Below are 12,920 nucleotides of genomic sequence, written 5' to 3' on the forward strand. Positions count from 1 at the left end.
AAAGCTGACTAAGTTACTAAGTTAGCAAGCCAACGCCGACGTCTCATATGAATGTACAGTATCATGCAAGAAGTGATTAGTTCAGCATAATTAACCCTATGTTATATTGTGCTAGCCAACAAGCTAATAATAATAATGTTTGTCAATGGTAAAAAGTGTAACTTTACTTACCTCTTCTATCAACATGATACCGGTCAATCTTGTGTGGTGACGTTGCTGTTTTGGTCAGTGCTCGCTCATGCCCAAGGAGTGCAAGCACGACCGCAAGAGCGAGCAGCAGAATGCTGACTGCACGTCACTTAACTGCCGTTAGGATCGCTAAAGGGAACCATTTTTTGAATCCTATCTAATGTCCCTTTAACATTAATAAACAACTCATAGGATTTAACTGACCACAGGGATGTGACTCTTCCTGGACCAACTTCAGTTTAACCTTTTGTGTTTGTTTTCTTATATAGACTTTCAGTATACTGTCTTCATTAATATGTGTTTATGTGTCTGTGTATGCGCTATGTATGGGTATATGTGCATGTGGGTGTGTGTGCACATATGTGTACGTGTAGGAAGGTCTGCAAACCCCGACTAAACTGTGTTCTGGTGTGCAATCAGACGCTGGACATGGGCACGTTGTGTAGAACTCAGGTTTATTCCTGTTCGAATCTGTTTAAATCCAGAAAAAGCTAAATGTTTTCACATGGCTTCCATCTTCGCAGCAACACGCCTCTCGCAGTCAAGCTCAATGCAGACTGACATAATCTTGAGAATAACTCATAACATGTCAAAAAAAAGGAAAATAAAATTTCACCGAATTTCAAATATTGCTCTGTCTCTAATTACATGACATTCAATTACACTGAATATACATATACATATATACACAACCTGAAATTCAAAATGGCCCATTACAGTTTTTTTTGTCAATGACCGACAAGTCTACAAGCACCTGTGGTGGTCATGAGATCAGTAGAGGGCGCCATAAGACAACTAACATATAGCACCTCCCTGTGGGAATTACAGACCAATCTCCTTGCTAAACGTGGACTATAAAATATATACAACAATTATTTCAAAAAGATTGAACACTTTCATAACAGAAATTATAGAGGAAGACCAAACAGGATTTATAAGTGGACGGCAAACGCAGGATAGTATAAGAAGAACTTTGCATATCGTAGACGAAGCACAACAGAAAAAACAAAGCATTGTATTAGTAAGTATCGATGCGGAGAAAGCTTTTGACTGTGTAAATTGGAGATTTTTATATCAAGTGCTAGAACGATTTGGATTTAACACTAAATCAGTACAATGCATAAAGACTCTATACCAACAGCCCACCGCCAGAATTAAAATAAATGGAAGTCTGACTGATAAAATTAAATTGCAGAGGTCTACTAGACAGGGTTGTTGCCTATCACCCACTTTGTTCGCCCTTTTTGTAGAACCGCTAGCGCAAGCAGTTCGTCAGAATGAAGAACTGGAGGGAGTAATGGTGAACGGAACAGAACATAAAATAGGACTTTTCGCGGATGATGTCATAGCCTTCTTAAAACAACCAAACAAATCACTTCCAGTACTGATGGAACTTTTAGAAACGTACAGACACCTCTCAGGATATAAAATTAATATTTCGAAAACACAGATGCTACCACTCAGCTACACCCCATCAAAAGAGATTCAGGATTCATATCCTCTTAATTGGAACCTAAAGAAAATAAAATATCTGGGGGTCTCCATCACTAAAGAATTATCTGAATTATATAAAGAAAATTATGACAAAATAAGCCAAGAGATACAAAAAGACATTGGAAGATGGGCCACTCTGCCACTAGATTTTAACTCGAGAATAGAAATAATTAAAATGAATGTGCTACCTAGGCTCCTCTATTTATTTCATTCTCTACCAGTAGAGGTCCCTCAAACCCAGTTTGCGACTTGGAACAGAACAATATCAAGGTTTATTTGGGCAGGTAAAAAACCCAGAATTAGGTTTGAAACTCTCCAGCTGCCAAAAGACAGAGGGGGAATGGGTCTGCCAAAACTGAAACAATACTACTTTGCAGCCCAGCTGAGATACTTACTCTGCTGGTGTAAACCAGATTACACAGCAAAGTGGAAAGAAATGGAGAAAGAGTTCGGAGGATGCCCAATACAGAATGTGATTGGAGACAAAGAAACATATAATAAAATTAAAAATAAAATTGACTCAATTACACTGTTCACCCTGGAATTATGGTATAGAATCATTAAAAACTATGGGATAAAAAAGGACATTCATTTGTTAAAGTGGGTTGCATCTGACAGTAATTTCAAGCCTGCCAGGTATGACAAGGGATTCAAACACTGGGAAATTAAGGGAATCACAGCATGGTGTACTCTAGAGAAAGATGGGGGGCTGGAGAGTTTTCAGAACTTGAGAGACAAATATGATCTGGGTGAACACGAATTCTACAGGTACCTACAACTAAGAGATTATTACAGGAAAGAAATCAGGATGGATCCCTCCATAGAAGTGAATGGTGTGATACAAACAATAATTAGTATTTACAAAGACACCAAATTTAGCATAATATCAGCACTATACCAAAAATTGACAATAGATAAGAATACAACTAATTATATAAAAGAAAAGTGGGAGTCAGAGTTCAATATAAAAATTTCAGATAATGATTGGCTAAATATGTGGAAAATACATCATACATCCACCAACTCGCGGATATGGAGGGAGTTCTCTTGGAAAAATTTGATCAGATTCTTTATCACGCCCAAGGTCAAGAGTAAATATCTGAATGTGAATATATCATGTTGGAGAGAATGTGGAGCATTAAGCCCAGACCATGCACATGTATTTTGGAAATGTGATAAGGTGCAACCGTTTTGGAAGATGGTACATAAAACTCTGCAAGAGGTGTTGAGATATGAGATCCCTATGTGCTGTACTTGTGTAATCTCACAGAGTAAATTGTACATGCAGGGGATAGGTACCTGGTAAAAATATTGTTAATAGCTGGGAAAAAGGCTATCACAAGGAAATGGGGTAGAGTGGAACCTCCGACCGGGGAACAATGGATGGAGATAATAGAGGAAATCTATGCAATGGAAAAATTGACACATCGCTTAAGATTACAAGAAACACAGCTGGAGGACAAATGGCTAAAATGGACTTTTTTTAGGACCTTGAACAGCGACAAAGATCATTGAAAGAACATTAGATACAGAGGACGAACTGAGAAAATTAACGAATGAACAAGAAGGAATGCAACTCCCAACAGGACTACATTTTACTTTGTTTTTTTTTTTTTTTCTCTAATGTGGTTTTGTTTGGTTTTTGTATTGTATGTGGTGTCTATGTATGTCAGTGGATAAGATGTGAAAAATCAATAAAAACTAAGTGGAAAAAAAACATATAGCACTACAATATAGCACTTAGAATTCCAAACCCTGATCACGTCTGATCTGTTCGTAAGTTTATACACGTACTATATTAGTACCTTAAAAATGTGTCTTACTGGTACTAGTAACATCTTACCTGTATACATATTTAAGTTGAGTTGTCCTTATAGTTACGTGTTATGTTTTGTTTGTCTTTGGGTTTTTTTTGTTGTTTTCCTTTATTCTTAAGTATGTGTATTTTTACTTTTCCTCTTAAAATATTTTCTAATGCACAAATATAAACGCGATATTTTTAGTATCACAATTGCACAGTAATGTGAGCATCTCTTAATAAAAACAAATCTTTGCAACAAAAAAAATGTGAACAAAGGGCTGATGCTATTGCTTTGATTTCTCTGTGGATGCATCAACATTGCAGCTCTTTAATCACATAAAAGAACAGCTGTATTAGGTTATAGACAATCAGGCAGGCTGCAAACAAGCCAACAGTTTAGTCCAAGTATCTTTACCACATCATTTTGAGAAAAAATCAGAAGTGAGCTCAGTAAAAGTTGGGTCTTTAAACTGAAGTTTACATTGGACTATTTGGGTAATATTTTTAGTACTTTTCTTTTCAAAATTACTTTTACTAACCTCTGGGTTTTTTTACTTACTGCAATGTCTTGGCTATGCCACTGCGTTCCCCAGTCTCAGCATTGAATTTGGTGTCTACAGTGATATCACAACCAATTGAAATAAGTTATGACAACTTCCAGCTTGCCTGTGCACCAAGAGGAGTTGAATATGGAGAGAGACTGGCATTGTAAGCAAAAAAAAGAACCAGACAGGCAGAGAGAAAGAACGAGAGACCCAGAAATCAACACTGTATCAGAAAGTGTAAAAAAAAAGTGTTATCTCTTTGTGACTCACATTGTGTGCCAGCCACAGGGAATACTGCTCTCTCATTCTTCTCATGTGTTTCATCCAAGTACAATGTTGCTGTTAATAATTAGAGAAGAGGTGTAAGACGCTACTGATTCACCAGCATAACAATCTGTTGCACACAGAGCTCTCATTTTAATAATTAAAATGAATCTACTCTTGTGCATATTTGCATAAATTAAATGAATATTTGTTCTGCAAGGCTTGGCAAACACATTCCTATCACAGTAATGTGTAAGCATGGTCATGATTGGCAGAGTCTGTTGTCCTACAGGCACGGTAATCTCCACACTGGCAGTGATACCAGGGAACAGCACAGGTCCATTGCCTTATGTATGACCCCATCATGTGTGATATACTGGATTCCCCCACTGCAGTCAGTCTTTTACCTGATTAAAGTGCCCCACAGTCCTCCTGGGCACTACAGCTTGTGGGATTTGACCTTGTAGCCCCTGACCTCCTGGGTCAGCCTTGAGGACTGTAATCACAACACATCCCGGCTGCCATCTCCAGCTCTATCTGAACCAAGTGAACTGAACCACAATATAATTCTTTTAAATTGCTATGTGCTACAACTTTTGATATAATATTCTCATTATTTCGCATTACTGAACTAAATATCTGAAAGCCCGATTTATAGAGAAAATCCGAAAAAGTGGGCTGCAGATTATTGATTAGACCTTAAATTCTTTACTTCTTAATGCAAATGTGGTATAAAAGTCCCTCATCTACATAGATGGAGAACTAATAGCATTGTGACTGACTGATGCAAAGACAGGGGGACCTATCATGAAACAAAAAATATCAAACATAAATATGGTGTCTGATATTTCCTTAAAGGACAACACAATACATAAAGCATTTTCATTTCAGTAATACTCCTCTCGTGCTGCATGTTGCATTTCTTTCTTAAATATTGATGGTGTGCATGTATCGCCATGGTATGTGTTTGACAAGAGCTCTGTCCTTATTTTATATTTTATCAAGTTTTAAATCATAATTTTAAGTCTAAAAATAAGCTATGGCTGTGTGTGTGGACTGCAAACTTGCGTACTCACAGTTACAGTATGATATCAAAGTAGATGAGCTCAGGACAGTTACTGATAGATCCGATAGTCTCTGACTCTGCGACCACCCTGCCCTGGCAGGCCTTGATGCACGCAGTGACTCTACCGTTCCGCCTGGAGGAGCCAGCAGCTGAGGAGGAGAGTCACCTTCCTCATGAGCTCCCCCAATCTTCACAGAGCTCATCTGTTGTTAAAGCCTGACTCATAAGAGTGACTCTGGGACTCTCCCACACTCTTCCAGGCAGGCAATTTGTTTTTAGCCAAATTTTGTCCCAGTTTACATTACCAAGAGGCAACATGTTCTGCAAGTCCCCCTAATGATCAGTTAAACTGTTCCACTTGTGGTATTACCGCAAGTAATTAAGGCTTTTGTCATCAACAAACTCATATTTAAATTTAAACCTGACTGCCTGTCTAACCTGGTTAGATAGCGGTGGACCTGCTGAGACGTCCCGTCCACCTAACAGTTTTGAGCATTCAACAAGGCTTGGTAAAAGAGGTGGTGGGGCTGTCTCTATTGCTGTCAAGTCCTCCTCTTGTTCAATTTCCAAAGGACACAAGGACAACTCACACAAGGACAACTTAAACTGAGTTGTCCTTGTCCTTGACTCAATCACTTATTTTTCTTTTGGCTTTGTCAGTTGATTGGTCTGTTCAGTAAATCAGGTTTGAAACCTTTAAAGACAGAGAAACAAAAGTTAACATTTTAATTAAAAAATGTAATTAAACATTTTTAATGAATTTTAAATGAATTTAAACAATTAAACATTTTAAATGAATTTAAACATTTAATTAAACATTTTAAATGAATTAACCACTTAAGCCTTTTAAATGGAATAAAGAAAAATCTAATTTCATGAATTTTCCAAATTTTTAGTGAAGTTTTAACATTTAACAGAATTTTAACATTTTTAACTTTGTATTGTCCTTTTGTGTCATACTTTTAATTTTTCAAACTCAGAATGAAATATTATTTTAGCACAAACTCATTTAACACAATCAATGAAGCCAATGCTGCAATGTGTTCCTTAACCAATCTACACAGCAGTTAAACATAAACTTGAACATATTAAGCAGCATTCCAACCACCATGAAAGTAAATAAAACATTTCACCGACCATTGGTGTCTTTGGACTGAAACTATGAGTGAACTTGGAGCTTCTTCTCTCTGAAGTTTGTTTGTCTGAATGACTGAGATCCTCCATGTCTTCACAGGTGCTCCAAATTAGTGACAATGACTGATCAGGTAACAAGCAGCCAGTTTGCTGCTGCTGGTGCACTCTGGGAAGTGTAGTTATTTGAGACCCATTCCTGAGATTCAGCTCAACAATTGCTGACACCCTAAGCTGTAGAACCATTGCACCTAAATTCCAGATGTATATTTGAGAATTTTTAATCTGGCGTTCGCGCTCAACACAGCACTGAGACAGCTAGTAAAGGTTGCAAATGACCTGAGAATGAAGATGGATTATTATGATTAATGGATGTTTATTGCAGGACCCAAAAGCGGACAACCAGAATGGAATAGGTTTAAAGGCATTTATTGAACAATAGTAGTGCAGTGTAGAGGTGGCAGTTGCCATCTCAGGCTGTGGATCACAGATGGAGAGGAGAGGCTCACAGCTGAGATGGCAGCAGCTTGGTGGGAACATTTGAGGGGGAGACACAGGTTTAGATGTAGGCTGGGGGTCAGCTGGTGTGGTAGGAGGACTCACCACATCATCGGCTGTGGTAGGAGAGGAGACACTGGTGGAGTGAGACACTGAAGGTCCTTAGTGTAGTCGAGGCTGGTGACAGAGGTGCAGGAGGCTGGATGGCAGCGTGCCTTGTGGAGATGATGCTCAAAGGCAATCATGACTAGAGAGGTTGAGGAGAAACACGGTTAGGTCAGCCGGAGAAAAATGACAGAAGAAAGGACACGAGAGATTCAGCCATCTACCACTTTGTGGAGTCGAAAACAATCTGGCAATGAGAGTAGACCAGTGTATTTAGGCTGGAGCAGCTGATAAGAGAGAAACCCTCCAGAGAAACCATGCCCAGCCTCTGAAACACACCTCTGAAACACACAGGCAGAAGGAACCCCCACCAAGCACAGAAAAAACCCATACAGCAAATCCAAATCATGACATGGACTAAAATAAACTCTCAGTATTAGTACTTGTAGACTTAATATCAGCTTTTGATTCAATTAATCTCAACATCCTAATTGACAGATTTTATAAATGTGTTTGTCTCTTGCTTAGTTCTACAGTGGTTTAGAACGTATCTGTCTGGCAGAGACTTCTTTGTCTCCCTTGGTGACCACTCCTCGGCCAACAATAGCATAACATGCAAGTTCCCCAAGGCTCCATTCTGGGGCCTTTGTTGTTCAGTCTGTATATGCTGTCACAGGGAAATATCATCAGACAACATGGTGTTAATTTTCACAGCTATGCTGATGATACCCAACTGTACACCTCGTCACCTAACAGCATCAGTCCTATTGGTAAACTGGTTCAGTGTATTGATCACCCAGACAGATACTGAGAGACTTATGCATGCTTTTATCATGAGCAGCCATGATTACTGCAATGCCCTTCTCTTTGGGCCACCTAAGAAAGCACTACATAAGCTACAGATCATTCAAAATGCATCAGCACATATACTGACCTATACCAGGCTGAGAGCCCACATTCCACCTGTCCTAAAGTCCATTCATTGGTTACCAGTCCATTTTACAATAGATGTTGGGGTCCTTTTATTGGTGTTTAAATCACTGTGGACTAGTTTCTGAGTACTTATCAGACATGCTTTTCATTTATACTCCATCTAGATTTCTCACGTTCTATGACATCTGTGTCTGTCATAGAACTTACAATAAGCCTGTCCAATCATCTTATTCGGCCTGTATAAATAGATTGGACAGGCTTCCTTTCTGTGCACCCAAGTAGGTGTCTGCCTGCACACTCTCCCTGTGCACTCATCGTGCATGACTGGGGTCCTCCTCATGGCTAAATGGATGTATTGCCAAAGCTGTTAGCGAGCTAGTCGGACAGGATTGGAAGTGCAGCCAAAATTTCCCAATACTAATATGCTAGCTTAACAGCGGTGAGTACTAACTATAGCCATGTTTGTTGTTTACATTCATTGTAATGTTAGGGCATTCTTTTTTACATGCGAGATATGAGGTAGCGCTTGTTGGATAAGGTTAGCAATAACAACAACACACTGCTCACCCTCTGACTAAAAAAGCTAAGAGAGCTTTTGAACATAGAGAACTAGCCGTTAACACATCTCCCAGCTGGCCAGAGAGAGCTATGGGGCAGTCCGTGTTGGTGTAGTCATGCAGTGTGTCTTCTTGTGTTTTGGAGGAGTGGTTCTGGAGGGAAGCCTTAAAGGATAACTACCGTTTTTTACAACCTGGACCTTATTTCTAGCAAAATATATGATCATTTACTCACCCAGATAACTTTGGTGTCATTTGAAGTCGTTCGGACGAAATTAGATCCAGTGTAGCGCCGGTATATCCATATAATGCGAGTGACGGGGCACCGAAGCGCAGCCTCTATATAACGCATTATCTGCCACGAAACTAGTTCATTTCACCAATATTTTGTCATGATACGCTAGTGCTATTCCCCTCTGAGTCCGGGCTCGTCTGTTATCAACATCCGGGGTCAAACTAGCAGTAGCAGCTACAGGTAAACAAGCCGGGCTGTCGCGGGTGCGCGCGCAGCTCAGAGACGACATCTTCCAGGTCAGAGGTAGTAGGTCAGCCTACAGACCCCGGATGTTGACAACAGACGAGCCCGGACTCAGAGGGGAATAGCACTAGCCTATCGTAACAAAATATTGGTGAAATGAACTAGTTTCGTGGCAGATAATGCTCATAGAGGCTGCGCTTCGGTGCCCCGATCACTTGCATTATATGTATATACGCAGCGCTCCACTGGATCTAATTTCGTCCGAACGACGCCAAATGACACCAAAGTTATCTGGGTGAGTAGATGATAATATATTTTGCTAGAAATAAGGTCCAGGTTGTAAAAAACGGTAGTTATCCTTTAAGGGAGGTGGTGGGATTTCTTTCAAAAATATAGCTTGTTTAGCTGGTTCCTCTATTTTTACCGACCCCGGGTTAATGTGTGACACTTTACAAGGCAAAGATACATTTTAGTCTCTGGTGGACACATTATGTAATGGATTTCTACATAACCTCAAACATGTCTGTGTTTCTCTGCTGCAGTTTCTTGTTACTTACTGTCTGACTTGCATGTTGATTTAGTATTTCTATGATATTTCTATATAATCAGCCAAAAATATCGGCCGACGTATTCATTAGCAGGGATGCTGTTTCTGCCTCTATAGCATGTGTCTTTTGGTGTATTTTGCTTTGCTCCAAAGTACACAGTGTTTGCAGTATCATCAGGATGTACAATTTTAGCATCACTGACCCCAATGGGAACTGACCTCCTGATCTTTACACTGCTAGTGCTTTGCTTCTCCTATTGCAGCAAAATTAAGGCACACTCAGCTCTCAGAACACGAGAGTATCCAAACCCGGAAAGAAACGTTGTTCTGTCAGACAGTTACCTGAGAACAATGTTTTTCATGTGCAGTTTTTGCACAGCGATGGTCACTGTTTACATTACCAGTTTCTGGCTTTTAGAGTCCTAGAGTGTCCATGCACTCAGTGGGCTGGTTTTGATTAACTGGGCAGAGGTGAAATTTACACTGGTGAGTTGTGTTCTATATTCATCTGTGGGTATATTTTAACTTCAGTCTCCCAACTGGATGCCAGGCATGCAAACTAGAAACTAGATTAACCTTTCCTCAGGCTAGGAGCAGAGAATCACTCAGTGGGTCTGTTCAGACATTTCCATGATGTGATGGTTTGTAATTCAAAATGGGTGGAGGCAGGACATTTTTCATTTAACTTTACGTTCTTTGTACTCTTCACGGAAGCTCTTTAGTTCTTTGAAGATAAAATTTTAAAAATGCGATTGTCCATTTGCTTTAGTTTGACATTTAGTTTCTGTATTCTAGATACTGGACCCGTGTGTGTGCATGAAGAAGTATCCAGGTGCAAATCACCACTTCTGGCAGTCATGAGGAATAGAGGGTATGTACTGACATCTCTTATTTACACAATACCACACCCTTCACTCCTGATAAGCAGCTTAACAAACTAAATTTCTCTGATATTAAAGGTGCAATACAGAGAGTTACATAAACAAATATCTTGAAATAGTAGTAAATGCAGTCAAATATGCACACGTAAGTGGCACACATGACCACACATGTACACACACACACATACACAACCAAAAATGCATGCGTAAGTGCGCACTCACACACAAACACACACACACACACCAACATTTTACCTATATTTTACTATTATCTTTTCATTCAAGCCAGAAAATCCATTTAAATATGTATAATAATATAATAATAACTGCAACATCTCTTCATACTCCATCAGCTGCTTTTTGACACAAATTCAAGGACGCATTGCAGTTAGGCTCACAGCTTATATTTTATTTTAAATCCTTCATTCTCACCCAACTATTGGGAAGCTTCATTCTCTTCAGACGAGACTTCAGATAAATTAAAGCCACCAATTCAGTTTGGCCTTAGCTTTTCAACAAACCCTAAAAAAAAAAAACGTAAAATATTCAACATATCTCATATATTCTTGACATTATTCAAAGTTTTCACAGACAGCAATGTGCATTTGGCGTCAGCTTCTGAACAGGCAGCATTCACAACCGCAAGTTCTTCAGAACTTGCCTCCTCTAGTTCCATTAACTTTCTATAGAGCAGCAGATCCACTGGCAGCAAAACAGCCCCACAGCATAATACTACCACCACCATGCTTGACAGTTGGTATGGTGTTCTTGGGGTTAAAGGCCTCAACTTCTCTCCTCCAAACATATTGCTACTCATTTTGGTCAAACAACTCAATTTTTATTTCATCTGAGGTTTTCCATGTGATCAGCAGCAAACTTAAGTCATGCTTTAAGGTGCCATGTCTGGAGACACTTTCTTCCTGGTCGTGGCAGTGACACAGCTGTGCCATGCACTTCATACTTTAAACCAACTGTTTGTACAGTCGATCTTGGGACCTGTAACTGCTTTGAAATGGCTCCAAGTGACTTTCCTGTCTTGTTCAAATCAATAATGTGCTCTTTAGACTTTCCCATTGTAGTGTTTGTGGCTGAGTCTAATGACTGTATCAAACAAGCCCTGTTAAAATGGGCCCAGAAAAATCATCAGCTGTTATCAATTGTAATCACTCAGAAGAAGTTAAGGGGCCATGCTGCAAAGCACATTTGATTCATACAACTTCACCGAAATTGGTCATCGATTTGTTGTATGTATATTTTTGACCCAGCAGATTTGGTCACATTTTCACAAGACCTATAATAAATTCATTATTGAACCAAACTTCATCAATGTTTTTGTGACAAAGTTTGTGGTTTGTGTTCCACTCATTCCATCACAGAAAAATGAGAGTTGTAGAAATCATTGGAACTCAAGACTGCCATGGTACACATTTTCTTTAAAAGTGTATGTAAACTTTTGACTGCGACTGTAAATACCTGGTCCTATTTTAATGCAGAATTTGTCCGTCTGATCGAAGTAAGCAAAGACAGTATAACTTCTCTTTATGTTATTCTTCAGCAATTATAAAACAACTCACCTCACTAATACCACTGATGATCTGTAAATGGGTACCAATGATGTTCTGGGCAGTTTTAATCACCCGCTACAGAGCCTTCCTGTCCTGGGCCATGCATATCCTGTGCCAATTTCTAATTGTCAACAATCAGCTCCTTGAATGTACAGTGTAAACTGGAGGGGGCTGAGCACACAGCCCTGATGGGCTATGGTGTTGAGCACAACTGTAAAGGAGGTGTGACTGCCAATTAGAATTATGTGGTTTCTGCTTGTGAGGAAGTCAAAAATCTAGTACTTGAGTGTTAATTTTGCCAATGACTTTCTTTGGCGAGATTGTCTTGAATGCTGAGCTGAAATCAACTGACAGCATTCTTGATGTAGCTGTTTTTATTTGTGTGGTGTGTGAAGGTGTGTGAAGACTGAGTGGGAAAAGCAATGGACAAAACAATCGCTTTTCAAGGTCCATTATATGCTTTTTCTGGTGCTTTTAGCCATATCATGCCATATTCATCAGGTGATGGAAGTGGATATGTCCAAACTTTAGATTATTCTGAGCACTCTTCAGGATTTTTTGTCAATGTTGGCAAAAAGGGTCTTTGTCAACTGCTGTTTCCAAGGTCATGAATTAACTGTCAAGATTGCCTTTAGCTTTGTTTTCTTGCAGGATTCTCTGTGCATAAATTGGGAACAAATACAAATCTGTATAGAAGTTAAATATTTATACCTTGTGGACTATTGAAGAACAGTCCCACAAGCTCCATCATATTGAAGGTGGACAAATTAGAGTAATTTATGGGTCTAGTTTACTGGTACACAGTAGGTGACTGTACTTCACTAGCTGACCTTGGCTTTTTACTTTGCCCTGTTTACCTGTCCCGC

The 12,920-nt window shown here is 39.4% G+C and overlaps 1 protein-coding gene across 1 annotated transcript in view; it reads left to right on the forward strand.

The window, feature by feature from the left end:
* LOC311271724 (heparan sulfate glucosamine 3-O-sulfotransferase 5) overlaps positions 1–12,920 on the forward strand; it is a 133,248-nt gene that overhangs the window by 60,296 nt on the left and 60,032 nt on the right. The window contains exon 2 of the mRNA XM_084377516.1: positions 10,404–10,479. The gene's annotated coding sequence lies outside the window, so the exon portion shown is untranslated. The remainder of the gene's footprint in view (positions 1–10,403; positions 10,480–12,920) is intronic.

Source organism: Pagrus pagrus (assembly GCF_965226575.1).
Source record: "Pagrus pagrus genome assembly, chromosome: 16".
In the NCBI taxonomy this organism is placed as follows: Eukaryota; Metazoa; Chordata; class Actinopteri; order Spariformes; family Sparidae; genus Pagrus; species Pagrus pagrus.